Source organism: Zingiber officinale, chromosome 6B (genome assembly GCF_018446385.1).
Source record: "Zingiber officinale cultivar Zhangliang chromosome 6B, Zo_v1.1, whole genome shotgun sequence".
NCBI lineage: Eukaryota > Viridiplantae > Streptophyta > Magnoliopsida > Zingiberales > Zingiberaceae > Zingiber > Zingiber officinale.
This window is the reverse complement of record NC_055996.1, coordinates 92,629,709-92,635,708: the sequence shown is the minus strand read 5'-3', so window position 1 is coordinate 92,635,708 and position 6,000 is coordinate 92,629,709.

The following is a 6,000-nucleotide window of genomic DNA, read 5'->3' as shown; positions in this document are numbered from 1 at the left end:
TGTACTCGGGGTAAAATCCTAGAATTAGGGTTTACTGTAGCAGTACTGTAGTGTTAATGTAGCAGTACTGTAGCAGTCGACTGGTGCAGTCGACTAGGAGCGAACAGAGAGTTGGTATCGAGCCGTTGGGCTGCAACGATCGAATTTCCACGAAGGGCAATCGACTGCATGTTTTGGCAGTCGACTGGTAGGCGGGGTTTTCTTACTTGTGGCCTATATAACCAAGCATTGGAAGCTTGGTTAAGGTTGACGAAATAGAGGTGGTTAACCCCTATTAGTAGTCTACCAGTGCCCTAGCCTCTCAAGAGTCCTTGGTGAGAGTTTGTGGCGAGGTTTCTCCACCCACAAGGAGCTACACGAGCTAGCCGGAGGTTTTCCAGGGAGTCATCCACCGACGTATCAGGATCGTCCACCTTACGGACAGCCATGGAGTAGGAGCTTCATCTCCGAACCACGTTAAATAACGTGTCATTGGGTTTACTTCTTGTTTATTATTTTCTAGGGTTAGCTTTGCTTTTGTTTGTTAGTATTTTTGTTTCCGCTGTGCACTAACAAGCGTAGGAAGCGACGATTTGGGTGAGACGCTATTCACCCCCCCTCTAGCGAACGTCAAGGTCCCAACAGATATGAATAAAGGTGAGACTTTTGAGTGTCGCTTGGTTGATATCCTTTTCACTCTGCATCATTCATCAGGTATACTTAGCATAAATTATTTTCATAAAATTTTATATTATGATCATGTCTGCATGAGATTTATCCTTGTATGCGTGTGATGTGTGTGCTATAATAAATTAGATTTATTATTGTTTTTTACTTCTCAATGAGCATGTTTAGGAAACGTATTTCAGTATACACCCGCATTGGGGTCCCCAACAGAGACAAGGTGCGAGATCAGTCGACGATTATACGGAAGAGTTCTTCTAATTGATCCCCAGTAGAGTATATAGTGGCACGATACTTAAGGGAGTTACACCTAGCCTTGCAAGATGTCCTCAGCCTTCATTCATTGTCGATAGTTTAGAGTCCTACTAGCATGCACAGGCAGTTAAAAAGAAACATAATCAAAAATCAGTGGGGAGATGCAACCAAAATAGTTGGCTAGTTTACCCTCAGAATTCTTGTCCTTTATAGTAACAGCCACAACAACCATCATAGGTTTACTCTAAGATGCCTATCAGATGTTATCAATGTGGTGAACAAGGATAAAGGGTGAACCAATGTAGGAAATTTGCTCCTGCTGATCTGAAAAAAAATGTACAAATCAATGAAGACATGATTGAAGATACAATAGTAATTGGAGAACCAGTGCATAAAGCTAATGATATATTTTATGGTGACGGTCATGAGACTTTGGTAGTATGCAAGATTCTGCTGCCCCCCAAAGGTGATTTAGGGGATGAGTGGTTGAGAATCGATATTTTTCACACTACCTGCACCGTCACAAATAAAGTTCGCAAGATAATCATCAACCACGTCAATTATGAGAATGTAGTATTCGAAGAAGCTATCTAGAAATTACAATTGAAGATAGAACATCATCCCAAATCATACAAGTTGTCATGGTTGAATAAGAACAACGAGATAACAATAGACAGGCGATAACGCATATCTTTTTCAATTAGTAGCAAATATTTTGATAGTGCTTGGCATGATGCGGTGACTATGGATGCATGTCATGTACTATTGGGATGCCCTTGGTAGTATGTGTAAGGGATCGGTGGCTGGCTTGAAGGGGGGTTGGATAGCTAGGTTACCCCCAACTTTGATTCTTTTCTACAAGGTTAGTTTATGCAAGCGGCGGAAATACAAAAACTAAAGCAATAAAGATAAACAATAATACAAACGCTAACACAATTCCTTTACATGGTTCGGAGATTGTTTGCTCCTACTCCACGGCGTGTCTTTGAGGTGGACGATCCCTTGATCCTTCAGTGGATCAATCCCCGATAATCTCCAGCTAGAGTTTACTCCTTCTCGGTAGAGTACAATCTCTCACAAAGGCTCTCTTCCTCTTACAATATAAACTTAGGTTTAGGAGGAAGAGAGTATGGCTTGGAAGCTTTGGACAATAATAAGGAGTGATTCAACAATAATCAGTAACCTCCTTCAAGCCCCAAAGCTTCCTATAAATAAGAGGAGAGAGTTAATCATCATATCAACTCATCTCAGCACCAGTCGACTGGCAAAACCATCAGTCGACTAGTGCTACCATTGAAGGTAGCCAATGACTACTTTGTAGTACCAATGGTTTGCCAACGGTCATTTATTAGTCGACTAGTAAAACTACCAGTCAACTGGTAGCCGCTGGCTGAGCAAATAGAATACTTCTGTCCGCTCCCAGTCGGCTGGACCAGTCGACAGCAACTTCTAGCAGTCAACTGCCCCGGTTACACACTCTCACTCATCCACTCCGGAGTCACCCTCTTGAAGCCCTCTTCCTCGGTCTTCATCCCTCATATGCGCCCGAGCTCGCGGCTCCTCTCCATGTCATTCTTCACGTTGCCTTGAAGTCTGCTTCCCTCGGCTCCATTCTGTTGCTCCTCGTTCGGCGGTCCCTCGGATGTCTTCCACACCATCCTTCACCAACTCAAGGATCCGAGCCCTAGGATGAGCTTCCCAAGCTTAGCTGCACCAAGCTTCTTATGTATGTTTCACCAAGTCCTACAAGACTCAAACACACATATCAAACACATATGAAAGCTTAACTTAAACTCTTTGACATACACATCAAAATCATGATCGTACCGATTAAACCTAAGTCAATTGCATCAACAATCTCCCCCTTTTTGATGTGTGGCAATATGTTTAAGTTAGGCATTAATAACAACATAAAAATTAAAAGCAATATGTAAACATGAAGCATAATTCCCAAGCTCTCCCTTAACATATGCTCTTCAACCTTAATTTTCAAGTTTTGTACACAATTAGGTTTCTAACTTAAACATTCCCATTTCTCCCCCTTTGACACCATCAAAAATCGTACCAAACACGTACATATACCAAGGTATCAAAGTGGACATAAAAATACCCAAAACCAACTCTTGATAGTGCTGGAAAATAGCTACCATCGACTGCTAACTGTCGTAGTCAACTAGCACAAACCGATTTTCAGCATTCTGAAGCCAACTTCAGAAATGCATAAAAAATTCTAAAAAATTCAAAAATTCATGAAATTTTGAACACATATTTCTTATAATGTTCTTTAACAAGGAAAAATATGTTTTCATAAAAATTCATCATATTTTTGAAGTTTTGATAAAAACTTAAACACCTTGAAAATCATTCAAGTTTGTATCAATTTAAACACTTGTTTTGAATTCATATGTTTCAAAATAACTATACCACAGTAAGTAAAAAATAGAATTATTTTCAAAACATTAAAAATATCCAACTATGATCTATGGGAACAATGCTCATTAATTAAACATTTGCTTTCTCCATAGTTGGCCTATGATCACTAAGAATTGATACATTTCATAACTCATCAAAATGTCATAAGCATAAGTGAATTATTTGTATCATCCTATCATCTCACATCTATGTTTAAAAAATAATGAAAGTCATTGTGAGATGAAATAAAGGTAACCTCTACTTAGCCCTCATAAATTTCTATCAAGGCTAAGTGCTCCCCCTTAAGGTCTCAAGTCAACCATATAAAAAAAATTAGAATTATGATTTCCATGGTTGACTTGATCCTAAATCCTCTAACCCTTGAGGATTGATTTTGGTACCCAATAGAAATTCTTTCTAATTGGGTTAACCAAATATTCCTTGGAGATCTATTTTCTATCTATAGTTTGGGTTTTTGATTGCCCCCTAGCAAGTAGAAAATGATAGGTCTTTTCATTATTGGGTTCATTGTATCCTTACCCATTTTTCTTAAAACTTGCCCTTTGGCTCCCAATAATCATATTTAGGGTTTTAGAGCCAATTTCAAATTTTCTAAGGGCATTGGTAAGATATTCTACCTTTTCCCTTAAGGCCTTATTTTCTTCTAATAAACATGAATCATTTGAAATTATAGAACAAACATGCATAACATTGTCCTTAGAACACATGGATTCTAATTTTTCCTTAAGCATGCAAATGTCATTTTTTAAAGATTTTTTCTTTCTTTTTGCATTAAACAAATCATCATTTGTACTTGTAATAATTTTAATTAAAACATGGGGAGGAAGATTATGTACCTCACTTACCGAGAAGTCTGAATCCGATGTTTGACCTCCCCCTTTACTTGAGCTCCCTTCTTCATCTTCACTTGAGCTCCTTCCACATCTTCTTGTTCGGATGAGGTGGAGGCTACATCATCAATTCTCATTAGAGCAAAATGGGGCACATGATGCTCTTCTTCCTCCGATGATGATGGATCATCCCATGTTGCTTTTAGATTGTGAGCCTTCTTCCCCTTTTCTTTTGTCTTCTTCTCCTCCTTCTTCTTTCCTTCCTTCTTCTTCAAGAGAGGACAATCATCTCTTATGTGTCATTCTCTTTGGCAATTGTAGCAAATGATCTTCCTTGTCCTACTTTTGCTTCTTGAATTTTTCCTAGCATGGGATTTGTTAGTAGAAAAGGATTTAAATTCTTTTCTCATCTTCCTTACCATATATGCTTCTTGATCGCTATCCATTGAGGCACTTGACTCCTCGGAATCGGAAGATGATTGAGATGGAGCTTTCTTCTTCTTCCCCTTTCCCTTGTTTGCCACAAGGGCTACTCCTCTTGATCTTTCTCCATCTAGTCCTTCAACTCGTGTCTCATGAAGCTCCATAGTTAAAAAGAATTCATCTAGAGAGTTCTTCTCTAGGTCCTTTGAAATGTAGAACGAGTCTACAATGGAGCTCCATGTCGAGGTTCTTGGGAAGGCATTGATGGCTTTCATCAAGATATCTCGGTTTGAAAGTTTCTCACCTACACTTGTTAGTCCATTCAAAATTTCTTTAATCCTAGTATGAAGTATTGATACCTTTTCTCCTTTTCCGAGTTTGATATTGTTGAGTTGAGTTCGGAGAAGATCCCTTCTTGCTAGCTTTGCTTCCGATGTCCCTTCATGAAGCTCCACTAGCTTTTTCCATAATTCCTTGGCGCTTGAGTAGTTTCCAACCCTTGTTACTTCTTGTTGGGGAAGGACATTTAGTAGATGATGTAAGACCTTTGAGTTTCCTAGATGCTCTTCCCTTTGCTTCTTGTTCCATCTTATTTTCTCTAATATCTCATTGTTTTGATCCCTAGGCATTTCAAAACCATTTTCCATGATTAGCATAATGTCAAAATCAGTTTTGAAAAATACCTCCATTCTCTTCTTCCACCAAGAGAATTCTCCTTCGAACTTGGGTGGATGGATGCTTGAACCGACCATTTTGATGAAGTGCTCTTTTCAACGATTAGTCCGTTGAAGGGCGTCCTCGCTCTGATACCACTTGTAGGGGATCGGTGGCCGACTTGAAGGGGGGTTGGATAGCTAGGTCACCCCCAATTTTGATTCTTTTCTACAAGGTTAGTTTACACAAGCGGAAATACAAAAACTAAAGCAATAAAGATAAGCAAGAATACAAACGCTAATACAATTTCTTTACGTGTTCGGAGATTGCTTGCTCCTACTCCATGGCGTGTCCTTGAGGTGGGCGAACTCTTGATCCTTCGATGGATCAATCCCCGATAACCTCCGGCTAGAGCTTACTCCTTCTCGGTGGAGTACAACCTCTCACAAAGGCTCTCTTCCTCTTACAAGATGAACTTAGATTTAGGAGGAAGAGAGTATGACTTGGAAGCTTTGGACAATGACAAGGAGTGATTCAACAATAATCAATAACCTCCTTCAAGTCCCAAAGCATCCAATAAATAAGAGGAGAGAGTTGATCATCATATCAACTCATCTCGGCACCAGTCGACTGGCAAAACCATCAGTCGACTGGAGCTATCATTGGAGGTAGCCAACGGCTACTTTGCAGCACCAACGATTTACCAACAGTCATTTACCAATCAACTGGTAAAACTACTAGT